The sequence below is a fragment of the Trichomycterus rosablanca genome, unplaced genomic scaffold, assembly GCF_030014385.1.
Source record: "Trichomycterus rosablanca isolate fTriRos1 unplaced genomic scaffold, fTriRos1.hap1 scaffold_147, whole genome shotgun sequence".
NCBI lineage: Eukaryota > Metazoa > Chordata > Actinopteri > Siluriformes > Trichomycteridae > Trichomycterus > Trichomycterus rosablanca.
In genome coordinates this window covers 95243-110533 of record NW_026946975.1, presented here as the reverse complement: position 1 = coordinate 110533, position 15291 = coordinate 95243, and the positions used below count along the sequence as shown (strand labels likewise).

Genomic DNA, 15291 nt, shown 5'->3' with positions numbered 1-15291 from the left:
CTGAAATGAAGAAAAGAACTTAATGAGATCTAATTTTAGGGAACATAAAATAATAGGAGCATTCATTGTTCTGCACTATCTGTGTTGATTGGTTTTTCTTAGACGCACAGAAAGACTTGGAGAATTGTGATGGCGAGCCCAGCCCTGTGAAACTGTTGATGGTCGTAGAAGCGGTGTGGCCTACCGTTTACAGAAGACTCCGGATATATCAGAGTTTTTGCCCAGGACCAGATAAGAACCTACTCACACTATTTACTCTACCTGGGTAAAACAGCCATAGGAAAATACCTTTAATACACACATTCAAGGACTAGAACTTAATTTTTGAATCTATACCTCTTTAAATATAAGGAGTGGTATTGAATTGAAGATCTCTTAACATAATTCTTATTTGTAAGAGCTTATTTATTTCTTTATTTCTAAGGTTTTTTTTGCAGCGCTATATGTGATATTTCATTGCTTGTGTGGCAATAAATGTGTTAGCTGTTTAACTTCACCTTAACTCCTCTCTTGATTTCAAAGTATACCGCTGTTCGAACCTAGTTAAATGTTAGTGCCTTTTTGTTACTGTTATTAGCAAGTGTAGGTGCTACACTATCAATTATTAGTAGAAACAAATTAAACAGGGTAGCGAAGCCAACAATTCACTGTGAGCACCTGAAAAACGTGTACCTGTCCGCTGAAGGAAAACTGCAGGGGAGGGTCCGGAGCCGAATCACCTCAACGTCGGTCGGTTTCTCTGTTCAGGCCCTGATTCATGAACAAATGGCTTTGTCTGCCAGCAGAACTAATCCCAGGCTCCGCGACACAGCAACCGTTGGTTTAAAGTTGTTCAAATCGGACTGAATCGCTTCCCTTTCTTTGTCTTTGCCAGTGCTGTGCTTGCAGTTTCCCATACGGTCCAGCGGTCAGGATTCCTGGTTTTCACCCAGGCAGCCCGGGTTTGACTATTTTTTGCCTAATAGTTCCTCTGCGCCTTGTTGCTGTTGCTCAAGCGTCTTGTTCTGTTGGAACTATGACTGCAGTCTATCAGGGAGCAGCCGACATGAGCCACCAGTGACTGACCGCTGGGAAGCCGTGATCGTATAGTGGTTAGTACTCTGCGTTGTGGCCGCAGCAACCACGGTTCGAATCCGGGTCACGGCACTGTCCTTTTGTATGCCATGCTTGGAAGGTTTCTATGCTCTCCTCCTTTTTGTCTCTCTAACTCCTTGTGTATGGTTCTCTGTACCCCAGATCCAACAATGCAGCTCTGGTCAAGGTGACAAAGGCTTGTCAGAGTGGAAAGAAGTGGCTGATGATGGCGTCAGCTGGTGCTGAGCCTTGCTGTTTCCCATATGGTCTTTTTTTTTTTTATTGGCCTACGGCTCGATCTCGATCCATGGCGACTTGATGGATGAACGATCTGTAGGAATCTGTTACTGTGATTGTGTCGAGCCATCGAGTTGCTGGTCTTCCTCTTCGCCTTGTTCCTTCTATTTTTCCGACCATGATGTCCTTCTCCAGTGATCGCTCTCTTCGTATGATGTGTCCAAAGTAGGCAAGTCGTAGCTTAGGGATCCTTGATTCAAGTGACATGTCTGGCTTGATTTGTTCCAAAATTGATTTGTTTGTTCTTCTGATCCAAGGTATTGATAACATCCTTCTCCAACACCACATTTCGAAGGCGTTGATTCTTCTTCTGTCTTGTTTCTTTATCGTCCAGGTTTCACATCCGTACGTTACCACAGAGAAGACTAAACTATGTACAAGGCGTATTTTCGTCAATTGTGAAATGTTCCTCGATTTGAAGACCTTGTCCAGTGACTTCATTGTTGATTTCCCCATACCTATTCTCCGTCTGATTTCCGGTGTCATTTCCGCATCTTGAGTGATCAACGCTCCGAGTAGGTTGTAGTCCTTTACAACTTCCAGTTCGTCGCCATCCATCTCAAATGTGTCCCGGTCGTATCTGGCAGTAGTCAATGTCTTTGTCTTCTTTGTGTTGAGTAACAGCCCCATGTTCGAGCTTTCCAGCTTGATGCTCCGTAATAAGTCCTTCATTCCATCTGCACTTGTTGTTATCGGAGTTGTATCATCTGCATATCTAAGATTGTTGATGATTCGTCCAGCAATTTTAATTCCTTCTTCTTTTTCAGTTAGTCCAGCCTTCCTGAAAATGGCTTCTGCGTACAAATTGAAGAGAAATGGCGACAGGATGCATCCTTGTCTACTTTGAACCATGCCGTGTCGCCGTGTTCTGTTCAGACTGTTGCTTCTTGGTCGGTATAAAGGTTCCTAATGAGGCTGATCAGATGGCTCGGCACACCCATATCCTTCATGGTAATCCAAAGTTTCTGGTGATCAACACAGTCAAAGGCTTTACTGTAATCAATGAAGCAAAAATAAATCTCCTTGTTGTATTCTTTGGCCTTTTCCATTATCCACCTAATGTTAGCAATCACATCTCTTGTACCTCTGCCCCTCCTGAATCCTGCTTGTTCCTCCGGCAGCTCTCTGTCAAAGGAAAAGGCTTCAACCGTCTTTGTAAGATCTTCAGTAGTATTTTGCTGGCATGATGTATGAGCGCAATAGTACGATAGTTTCCACAGTCAGTAACATCTCCCTTCTTCGGAATAGGAATAAACACTGATCTTGTCCAGTCCTTGGGCCATTTACCAGTTGTCCATATCTGTTGACACAGGCATGTGATTACATCAACTGCTGCTTCAGAAGACTTTATTAGCTCTAGTGGAATATTGTCACATCCAGGCGCTTTGTTGTTTGACAGAAGTGTAATCGCAGCGATGACTTCATCTTTCAGAATGTTTGGCTCTCTATCATTGCCAGTCTCCATTTCTTCCCATATCACTGAGTCGTTCTTATAGAGGTGCTCCGTGTACTCTTTCCATCTTTTCTTGATCTGTTCTGGCTCAGTTCTCATTGGCGTCTTTTAGCATGCCCACTCTTGGTTGAAACTTTCGTCGTATCTCTTTGATCTTTAGGTATACCTTCCTGGTCTTTCCCTTCAGATGTTCACTTTCTGTCTCTGTACATATCTTTTGGTAATAAAGCTCTTTGTCTGTTCGAATGGCTCTCTTTAGTCTTTTACTGATGTTGTCCCTGGCCTGCTTGTTACCTTTTGCCTTTGCCCTTCGTCTTTCTTCAATGATCTTTAGAGTCTCTTCTGTTATCCACGGCTGCTGGGGTCTTTTCTGTCTCTTGTTTATTGACTTGCTAGCTTCTTCGGTAACAATAGTCTTTATATGTGAACCGGTTGTGCAGACTATTCCAGAAAACTTCAGGTATTTTGGTCAAGTCAAAGTTAGGAACAGCCTGTTGTCTAGTCCGTTTGTGCAGCTTGACTCTAATTTTTGATGTTAAAAGTTCATGGTCAGTTCCACAGTCAGCTCCTGGCTGTGTTTTCACGGTAATGATAGACGACCTCCATCTTTGGCAAACACATATGTAGTCAATCTGATTCTTATAGGCCCCATTTGGTGATGTCCATGTGTAGAGTCTCCTTTTGTGATGTTGAAAGAAAGTGTTCATGATGGACAGTTGATTTTTTGTACAAAAGTCAATTAATCTTTCTCCAGCTTCATTTCGTTTGCTAAGTCCAAACTTTCCAACAACAGTTCCTTGTTTGCCATGGCCCACTTTGGCATTAAAATCTCCCATGATAATGAGTAAGTCTTGATTTGGCGTCCTGTCAATTTCCTCTTGAACTTGTTCATAGAATAGTTCAACGTCCTCCTCCTTGGCATCTGTTGTTGGTGAGTAGACTTGTATGACTGTGACATGGATTGGTGCTCCTTGTAGTCGTATCGAGATGACTCTATCGCTGACTGTGTTGTACTTCAGGACAGTATTGGCCAGTCTTCGATTAAGAATAAAGGCAACGCCATTTCGTCTTTGGTTATCATTTCCAGAATAGTAGACCCAATGTTCGTTTGACTGGAAATGTCCGGATTGAGTCCACTTTAGTTCACTAATTCTGAGTAAATCAAGTCCTGTTCTGTCCATTTTGGCTTTGACAATGTCGAGTTTGCCTTGGTTCATGGTTCGTACATTCCAAGTTCCTAGTCTGATGATATATCTAATTTGATCTTCCCTTTCGACCAAGCGACATCAGCACCAAGACGACCTTGCGGCTTTGATCCTGGCGCATCATAAGCATTGATCCTACTCAAGACGACCATCGGCTCTTCCCCAGTAGCTTGTTGAGTGCCTTTCGACCTAGGGGCGCATCTTCCAGCACTATATCGCATTCCTTTAGTTGTACGCTACATCAAGTTTTCTTGGCATAGTACGGAAGTAGATTGCCAGGCCTTTCTCCTGCGCAGTAATGTGGTACCTGTGAGGAGCCACACTGGATCAGTGTTGTAGCCATTGTCAATACGAGATTGATAAGAGATTGATAATTTGCTTCCATCACGCAACGTCCTGCTGCCGACATTGGGCTGTACGTTTAGTCTGGCACCTCAGTTGAGACCTATCCCCCTTGGGGGCCCCTGCTAGCATAATACACTTGGCTCTAAACTGCTTTTAGCCAGGTGGCCTGCATTCGACTCCCGGTATATGAGGGAGTCTATCAAGGAGCAGTCAACATGAGCCACCAGTGGCTGACCACTGGGAAGCTTGATTGTATAGTGGTTAGTACTCTGCGTTGTGGCCGCAGCAACCCCGTTTCGAATCCAGGTCATGGCACTGTCTTTTTGTATGCCGTGCTTCTCTCCTCGGTCAAGAGACAGAAATGGGGCTGGAGCTTCAGGGAGGTCATGACCACACTCATGCAGGGGCCAGTGGCGCAATGGATAACGCGTCTGACTACGGATCAGAAGATTCTAGGTTCGACTCCTGGCTGGCTCGGTTACCTTATGCCTTTTTTTCTCTCTAACTCCTTGTGTATGGTTCTCTGTACCCCAGATCCAACAATGCAGGTCTTGTTAAGGTGACAAAGGCTTGGCAGAGCGAAAAGAAGTGGCTGATGCTGGTGTCAGCCGGTGCAGAGCCTTGCAGTTTCCCATATGGTCTAGCGGTCAGGATTCCTGGTTTTCACCCAGGCGGCGGAGTTCGACTCCTGGTATTGGAATTGGTCTTTATGATTGGACTTGAGCAAAAATTTGCCTACTCGGCTCTTTGTACGGGGAATTAGCTCAAATGGTAGAGTGCTCGCTTAGCATGCGAGAGGTAGTGAGATCAATGCCTGCGTTCTCCAGGTTTTAAAATTATGTAGAGAAACAGATGGACTACAGTCAGTAATTGTAGAACTACAAAGTGCTTCAATATGGTAAGTGGAGCTGATAAAATGGACAGTGAGTTTAGAAACAAAGAGGTTGTTTTAATGTCATGTTCTAACCCAGGGGTGGGGAACCTTCTACCCACTGAGGGCCAGATTAATAATTACATATCTGGTCACGGGCCACAGACTACAATGACGCAACATAGAGCCAAATTAATATAGGCTTTATAAATACATGATGCTGATGGTATGTAGTGTTTATATTTGATTTCAGACTTACCTTATCATGTGACGGTTGTGAATGTTTGGTCTTGACCAGCTGTGGAATATCTGGGGGCAATGATGTCGTGGCAACACGCAACCGGTATGTGGCAACATAACTCGTATTTGTTATGTCTGTTGTATCGTCTAAAGTTTAATTAATTGCATAAAGCCCAGACAATAAAATCTAGGAAATATATGGCGGGCCACATTTGATTGAGCGGGGGGGCCGTATACGGCCCACGGGCCGGAGGTTCCCCACCCCTGTTCTAACCTGTAATATATTGCATTTCTTAAAATTTCCGCTAGGTGGAGGCAATCTGCAAATTTACAAAAACAGTGGCCACATTTCATGTCAATCACGTTGACCTGTTAGAGTGCTGGAGTCTAAACCTGTAAAACTCTCTGATATTTTACTCTTAACGATTTCACATTGTAACAACATCTTCTGTTGTTTTAACCCGAGGTGGCTCTGACAGAAACCTGTTCACCCTCTCGAGGTTAAAGACTGCAAGTCGAGACTGCAGTGCCAACAATGCTGCTCCTACTAGATGTGACGGACACCTGGCGTGTTTGCACCAAAAATGTCCAGAACTTAAAACGGACTTTATCACAGACTGGACTGAACAATGAAGAACTTACATTATTTTTTTGCTAGTTACAACTTTCAGTTCAATTTAATTTTGTGTTTGTATGATTTGTGTAAATCCTATTAATTTAAAGTATCCTTCAAGCCACCCAAGAAGGACGGGTCCCTGCTGAGTCTGGTTTCTCTCAAGGTTTCTTCCTGAGTTTTTCCCTGCCACAGTCTGTTGGTCCTGGATTTTGTGAAGTTGCTTTGAGACAATGTTCATTGTAAAAAGCGCTATATAAATAAATTAAGACTTGACATGTGTCTGAGATCTCTAACTCAAGCACCGTTTATGCAATCCATTTGATTGCAGCTCATGAACTTTCTTTTAAAAACGAAAAGCATGAGTTGGCAGCGGTGGGACTCGAACCCACGCCCCCGAAAAGACTGGAAATTTAATCCAGCACCTTAGACCACTCGGCCACACTACCACTGGTTAAGGTGCCGATCGAAACGAGCAACTACGTATGCAATTTCTACCTGCGTTTTCCAATAGAAGTTAAAGAGGTTGCAAGTGCTGTTGCCACACTTGTGATAGCTCAGTCGGTAGAGCATCAGACTTTTAATCTGAGGGTCCAGGGTTCAAGTCCCCGTTCGGGAGAGTTGTTTCTTACTGCATTAGGTGAGCGGTAATGTCCCGTACTACGTGCTTTGTTTAGAATGATGAAGAATTTGTACTTTGTGAGATATTTCTAAGTAAAATAGCATGTACTTGATAAGCTTGAAATAATAGCACTCTGTGTGTGTAACATGTTCTCCATACCATCTAGTTGTTTTAAACAGACTGTAGTAAATAGAGGACCATTTAAATCTATATTTATGTGCAGCCTAATAATGCACTGAGTTTTAGATATTAATACCCACATATTTTATGTTGAATTACATGCATCATAATTTTAGTTCTTGCTTCACAGAGCTGCTTTGTTATTGCACTGCACTAAACAGTTGGTATATCCTGCACTATTTTGGCCCCTACATAATGCAGCATCAACCCTTAAGACAGTCTGTCAGTGGTACAAAGTTACGATTTGGTTCAGTTCGTCCTAAAGGCTGCGATAAACGCGAGTACGTGAGCTTAAACACGTTGAACCCCCACTTTATAATGCAGCATCAATGATCTGTTAGTACATTACAATTTACAAAGGGTAAAGGAGAATTGTGGGCCATATTGACTAATCAGTGAAAATTAATGTTTCCTTGTATAATAAAACCATTATGCTTATTTAGCCTTAATTAGCTTTAATTATTAAATAGTTAATAAGATAGTGATGGTGAAACTAAAAACCTGTAATTACCATCACTAAGTGTTTTTACCATCACAACAAGATATGTGTTGGTAATGACATGTTGAGGTAATGACAGTTTTTACTTAGGAAAAAAGTAAACAGCTAGTATACAATGTACTTTACATACATTTAAATAATGTGAACATTTCAGTTGTAAAATACTGCTGTAACAATGTAAATAGACGCTGAGTAAACATACTTTATGATCAGGATGAATACATGTTTAAATTTCTCACACTTTTAGAGATCAAAAGCCTGGGTCCTGGTATCCATGTGGATGTTACTTTGACACGTACCACCTACCTCAGCATTGTTGCAGACCATGTACACCCAGTTCATGCAAACTGTATTCCCTGATGGCTGTGTCCTCTGAAGAAGTAAACTTGCATAAAGCATGAGATGTCAGAAGTGGGATTTGAACCCACGCCTCCAGGGGACACTGCGACCTGAACTTAGACCTTAGACCTTAGACTGCTCGGCCATCCTGACATGCTTGCAAGGTCCTAATGCCAATTACCAACAACACCCCCACATGGCCAAAGATTTGTACAAAGTGCTGAATCTTTTCACATTATTATGTACTGTATGTTAGAGGGTTAAAGACATAAATGTGTATAAAGCACTAGCAGTCAGAAGTGGGATTCAAACCCACGCCTCATGGGACACTGTGACCTGAACTTAGCGTTTTAGACCTCATCCTGACTAGCTTGGGTACCATCGACACCACCATTTGTATGAACTGCTTAATCTTTTCACATTATTATGTATGGTAAATTTACTGACTGTAACCCATTTGCTGCACTGTACACTTTGTCACTAGGCTGTAAACCATATATCAATCGAAAGGGAGCCCCATATGAGCACTCCAACTGACCAAATAATGTTTTTTGAAAGGGTTCTTTTTGTGTTCTTGGTAGAACTGTTTCTACTTGAAGAACTCTTTAGTATAATTCAAGGTTCTTTGCTAACTCAATTTGATTTTTATGGATTTTTTTTCTCTTGCCACATATAAATGCACATAACATTTTAATGACTGGAAAACAATCGTGCAATTGATACAGGAAAAAAGGAAAAAGGTGAAAGAAAGGAATCTGTTTGTAATCTACCTGCAAAATTCTCCTCCAGAGATGTTTTTCTTTGTGTCCAGGGTTCAAGTCCCTGTTCGGGTGAGTTGTTTCTTACTGTGTTGGGTAAGCGGCATTGTCCCGTACTACATGGTTTGTTAAGAAAGTTAAAGAATTTATACTTGGTGAGATATTTCTAAGTGATCAGCTTGAAACAATTGCATAGTGAATGTGTAACATGTTCTCCACACCAACTAATTGTACCCCCAGCCGTTTCAAACACACTATAGTAAAAAGAGGACCGTTTAAACTATAATTATGTGCAGCCTAATAATGCAATGAGTTGTACATATTAATACCCACATATTCTATGTCGAATTACATGCTTTTTTTAATTGTTCAGTTCTTGCCTTACAAAGCTGTTTTGTTACTGCACTGCACTAAACAGTAGGTATATCCTGCACTATTTTGGCCCTTACATAATGAGTTCTTTCTGTGTCCTGACTGACCTCTTATTGATGACTGATTCAGTATTATCTTAAAATGACAATCACAAAAAACTGAATAGCTTAGTGTGCAGTGATAACCATTGTTATAGTTGTCATTGTAGCATACACTGTTGCTCAGTTACAGACTAACCCAACATAACACCAGCACAGTCTAGTTTAAACCAAAAGTAGATTTATCTCAGGTGCTTGTAAGTGCAGCATATTCTTTTATTTTATTTTATTTTCATCAAACATTTTATCTTGGACGGGGTCGTGGTGGGTCATTTTTTACTGGGCGGAGGGAAAGGATACAGTATATACACAATATTGAACATAAAATGATCTTTATTATAAATACTTGTAGTGTTTGTGCCTGTGCTGACTTGATCATTTAGAAACTACACACCCAGAAGCAGCAGCCACCTCACTGGCCTATAGTATGTCATCTATATTTTATTGTTCAGTGTGTTGTACTCGTCGAGTACTTTATGCCAATTTGTAAAGACAGTAAATAAGTCTCTATAGTTCTACCTAATGTTTAGTCATGTGATGTTCAAGTCCATGTAGACACAAGTACTACAATGAGCAATATATAAATATAAAAAGTCATTCATTTGCATGAATAGTTAAAAGCTAATGAATGGATTGTTGGATGGATAAATGCATTTAGATTCCCTCGATTTTACTTTATGGTAAAAACCCTACACAGACAGAAGAACAAAATAAATATTATGAAGACCATGTTTTTAACTACAGTGCGTTACAAGTCTAAATGTTATTTACAAGTCCCTACTTAGCTCATGGGAAAATGTGCTTAAAAGTTTGCAACGATTCTGCATTGGAGAATGCGAGCATCGATCCAGCTACCTCTCGCATGCTAAACGAGCGCTCTACCATTCGAGCTAATTCCCCTTACGATGAACCCCCTTTAGCCTTTTGTAAATTGTAATGTACTATCAGAGCGTTGATGCTGCATTAAAAAGTGAGGGTGCAACGTGTTTAAGCTCACATACTCTTTTCTGTATTATGCCTTGCTTTTAAACCATCACAGACTCCGTTTATCGCAGACTTTAGGACGATCGAAACCCAATCAAAACTGTCTTTGTACCACTGATAGACTGACTTAAGGGTTGATGCTGCATTTTAAAGGGAATGTCGTGAGTTTAAGCTTTTCATCTTTTACAAAACAGTTAACCAGATGAAAAATCATTAAAAAGTCACGTACCGCTACTTTAACAAAAAGTCGTTTTAGATAAAACTCCGATACATTTCAAAATTGGAGAATTATAAGTTATTGTGTGTTTGTGTAGCCCAATTAAAATTTGGGGATTACTAATATTTTATGTTAATTTATAACTAGTAAATAAGTTGTTCTTATTTGTTCTGTAAATAATGTTCTGGTTGTTTTATGCTGTTTAAAGTAAAGTGTATGTATAGCCCTCCCTTGATTTATTTTTAAGCCAATCAGCATGAACTGTCACAGGTCGGGAAAAGAGCGGGAGAAAGTGGGTGGAAAAGAAGAAAAAAGTGGAGAAAATAGCGTGATGTGAAACAAGTGTCATGTAAGCAGGTAAAACACCTGTTTAGGATTTATCTCTCTTGATGCGTCAAGACAAACGGACAGTGAGTCTTATATTAACATCTTGCAGTCGATTAGTGACATTGTTTATGCTGTATCAGCCGTGAACTTCGTCTCTTGAGTTTACGCGCATGGACATTGAAGGCAGTACGCTTCCTCAGCAACTGTGATGATTACAGTGGATTAAAAGCATCGGATTAACTCTGATTGTTTCATCCAAGATCAAAAGGAAAAAGACTGGTGGATTTTTTCTGTTTCATCCATGTAAACAAAGAACGTGGACAGCTCCACCACAACCGACTAAATATACTTCGTGATCTGTGCTGATTGGGACTATTAGGTTGGATCAGGCCTGCAATGGTAATTAAAAAATTTTTTAGTTAGTTATTTACCTAACTTAAGAGAGATTGATGATATTTTGAATATTACTGATGGTAATTTGAGTGAATCTGTATTATGACATTTTTGTAAAATATATTGGGGTTTGAAATGCATATTAATGATTGTGTAAATGAGTAAATAGTTAATTTGTTTAAGTATTATTAACGTATACAAGTTTGGTATGTGAGTCAGGGATAATGTTAATACAGCTACTGTAAATGGTGTTAGTCGCAGGTTTTTTTGTGACAGGTTAGTACCACATATATATAGGGTAATTGAAGTAGTTTTTTCGGTTTAAATAAGAGTATAGCTTAAATATAAAATAATCGTAAGTACTGATAAGTAGTGGCCCTTTTAAATCCTTACATTACCACAAAGAAAGAGATTTCTTAAATAAAAGAAGTCGGGGAGCGCTTTCCAAATACAGCCAGGTGTGCTAGGGGGCGCTATATTTGTCAATTTAAACAAGTCAAAAAAGGTCTTTAAACCAAACGATTTGAGTAAAAATAGAGCATAACTGTCACTGTAAAACTTACAGACTGACCTAATGTTTGATGCAGCGTTTCAGTGAGCAACGACTTTCATATTATGTGTTGCCTTTAAGTGATCATAATGTTTCAGCATTGGAGAATGTGGGCATCGATCCCACTACCTCTCGCATGCTAAGCGAGCGCTCTACCATTGGAGCTAATTCCCCTTACACAGAACCTTCCTTCATGATTTGTAAATTGTAATGTACTAACAGCAGTGGTGTATAAAGTACTAGAAGGCCATACTTGAGTAAAAGTTCAAGTATCTTACCAGAAATTTACTTTGATAGAAGTAAAAGTCACCTTTTAGAATATTACTTAAGTAAAAGTCTAAAAGTATCTGATGTTTAATGTACTTAAGTATCAAAAGTAATTTGATATTAAATGTACTTAAGTATTAAAAGTAGAAGTAAAAGTAAATGCTGTTAGTATAAACTGAAGCGCTCATTTTAAATATAAAGATTGTTCTTTTAAGCCTGTAAACCACCTTAACAATTAACCTGTTTTCTTCCTTTCATCTGAACATGATTTGTGCCAATTCATGATCATAATCAACTGTTGACATCACCTGTTTGAAATCATGACATTATTTAGTTGTTTTTTAACTTATTACTAGCCCTAAATGTTCCTGTTCCAACGTTTTTAGAATGTGAGTCGATGTAAATATAAGAAACACTGCATCTATTTTATTTGCATTTTCTATACTGTCCCATTTTTTTATTTGGGTAGTATATTTCAATAACAAAAAAATAATTTTGGCATAATTAATTTAAAGCAAAACTCAAGAGAGTTTAACAACGTGTGGCACTTTTATCCCTTTAATGATCTGTTCAACCATTATTTTAAATCAAAATATTTGAGTAAAATAAGCTGTATTTAAATCATCTTTTTTGGGCTGTATCTACTCACTGAATGGCATGTGTTGAACAAAAAAAATATTGGTATTCTTACTTTAAGAAAACACCATTTCTAACTTGAAGCCAACAGCTGAAAAATCATGAATAATAAGTTGGATAAGTTGAGTTCTTGTTGAGAGCATTAAAGGTTAAAGACGTGCTGCATGTTCCTCAGCACCATGAATCTCTCCTCCGCCTGTCTAATACAGAAATTATCTGAGGAAATATTTGTCCGTAGGTGAGTTTTTAAAAATAATGGACGTGTCTTCATGAGTTTTGCAGTCAATGAATTCCAAACAAATGTAATGATTTATGAAACGTTTTATTTGTGGTTCGAATGTAATCGGTGAAAGTGGTAGGTAGATATCTGAACAATGTTAATGCTAATAATATGAAAAAAAAAACGCTGATGCTTCAGCTTTACTTTGTTAATCATTGTTAACTTACATCAGTGTGTTGGAGCTTCTGAAATCTCCATATTTGCGGGTCTTTGGGTGAACGACGCACATCTAGAAAACTCTGATAGCTTTTAGAGAACGTTTGCACATGCGCATTAATGTGTTTAACTCACAAGCGCAGATTCACCAAACCAGCGTGCAGTCTGTCACACATCTCACATCATTTAACTTTCATTTTGTAGTAACGAGTAACGAATTTACATACAGCGAATGTAACGGAGTAAAAGTACACAATTTCTTTAGAAGATGTAGTGGAGTAAAAGTGAAAGTTTTTATACTCCAGTAAAGTACAAGTACTTCAAAAAACTACTTAAGTACTGTAACGAAGTATTATTACTTCGTTACTATACACCACTGACTAACAGAGTGTTGATGCTGCATTATAAAGTGAGGGTGCAACGTGTTTAAACTCACGTACTCTTTTCTATATTATGCGTTGTTTTTAAACCATCACAGACTCAGTTTATTTAAAACGTTAATCTTAGCCTTTAGGACGAACAATGTGAGGTCTTTTTTGAAGTGCATTTTTCTATTTTATTTCGTTGGACCTGTAGGAGATTGTCCTGTTCTTGTTGCAGCTCTGCTGGAGGGTTATTTTCTTGGTGTTTGTGGTGGTGGTGGTGGTGGTGGTGGTGGGGTCTTTGTTCCCATTTTGGTTTATTTAGTAAATGATGTACTTTACATCCATTTCAATTAGGGCTGCACGATATTGGAAAAAACTGACATTGCGATTTTTTTTCCCCCTGCGATATACTGTATATTGCGATATTAAAAAAATGCAGGAATTTTCACCACATTGCTAATAATATTAATAATGCATGTATCTTACTCTAAATAAGGGGCTCATCTGTGAAAAAGGGTGGTGCCTACAAGGGTTACAAAAGATTATGACCAGCTACATCTTTGTACTTGGTTGAAACTGAGCATTAAACTAAGAAAGCTTCAATATCTCTTCTCTCACAGAAAAATAAACATGGCTGACGGAGCGGACAAAGTTATTTTCAAACGTAAATAAATAATTATTGATTTTAAACAAGTGTTTTTATTAGCAAGTATGGGCTTGTCAGCAAATGTAACCGTTTTCTGTACACGAATCGAGATGTTATATTGACATGTTAGCGCTAGGGTTGCCAACCGTCCCGTAAAATACGGAATCGTTCCGTATTTGAAAACTGAATGTCGCGTTCCGTATTGAACTGATACGGGATGCGCTTTGTTCCGTATTTTTATCAATGGGAGAGAAATGCTGCAGCTTAGACTGTTCAATACTAGAGCTGGGCGGTTCCTGAATCAACCGGGTTAATGATTCGAATCTTTGTACTGAATCAGGAATCACGAGTCCGAAATCTCAATGAACCCGGATCTTATGAGTCCTCTGACTGGCTGCTGCTCAGTACACAAGGCGGGTGTGAGCCGTCATTGAAAATGAGAACGGTGTGAATTTTTGTTTTGTGTCAAGCAGCAAAAAAGTTGTAGCATGACGTATTTGATATCATTTGCATTAAGAAACATCGCACGTCCTGCGATGTGACTATCGCGCATGCACACATCGCGATGACGATGCTGAAACGAAATATCGTGCAGCCCTAATTTCATTAATGTGAACATTTCCATTTTTGTCGTAAAATACTGCTGTAACAATGTAAATGGACGCTGAATAAACATACTTAAATGGATATTTAAGTATTTAAGTACATATTTAAATGGATGTAAAGTACATCAAATAAACCAAAATGGGAACAAAGACCCCACCACCACCACCACCACAAACACCAAAAAAATAACCCTCCAGCAGAGCTGCAACAATAAACAGAGCAAGATCAGGATGAATACATGATTCAGTTTCTCAGTGATCAAAAGCCTGGGTCCTGGCATCCATGTGGATGTTACTTTGACACGTACCACCTACCTCAGCATTGTTGCAGACCATGTTCACCCTTTGATGAAAACTGTATTCCCTGATGGCTGTGTCCTCTAAAGAAGTAGATTTGTTTAAATCATGAGCTGTCAGAAGTGGGATTCGAACCCATAAACTGCTTAATCTTTTCACATTATCATGTATTGTAAATGTACTGACTGTAACCCATCTGCTGCACTGTACACTTTGTCACTAGGCTGTAAACCAAAAATCAATAGAAAGGGAGCCCCATATGAGATCTCCAACTGACCAAATAATGTTTTTGGGTGGATCATTCTTAGCACTGTAACGGCACTAGCATGTTAGGGTGTGTTTTCTCTACTATGAGTGTATTAGGTACAGCCTTCTTGTTGGGTTTTTAACTGACTGGATTATTTATTAAGATTAATAATTATTCATTAAGAACTCAAACCCTGTTTGTGCTCGTTGTAGGCTATTCAATTGTCCACTAGATGACATAATATGAATACAGTTAGAAAGTAAAACGATGTCTGTTTCGAGCAAAGTTTCATCGCATGCTGACCTGTGTGGAATACAACTGATGTATGTAGCACTAAGAAGTGTTTCTTAAGGGT

At 39.4% G+C, this 15291-nt stretch overlaps 3 non-coding genes across 3 annotated transcripts; 1 reads left to right on the top strand and 2 right to left on the bottom strand.

The window, feature by feature from the left end:
- Positions 1–4778: 4778 nt before the first annotated feature.
- On the top strand, positions 4779–4851 carry trnar-acg (transfer RNA arginine (anticodon ACG)). Its single transcript has one exon. It is a non-coding gene; the product is annotated as a tRNA-Arg (tRNA).
- Positions 4852–6465: 1614 nt separating this feature from the next.
- trnaf-aaa (transfer RNA phenylalanine (anticodon AAA)) lies at positions 6466–6547 on the bottom strand. Its single transcript has one exon. It is a non-coding gene; the product is annotated as a tRNA-Phe (tRNA).
- Positions 6548–11538: 4991 nt separating this feature from the next.
- On the bottom strand, positions 11539–11611 carry trnaa-agc (transfer RNA alanine (anticodon AGC)). The gene has a single exon. It is a non-coding gene; the product is annotated as a tRNA-Ala (tRNA).
- Between the last annotated feature and the right edge of the window lie 3680 nt (positions 11612–15291).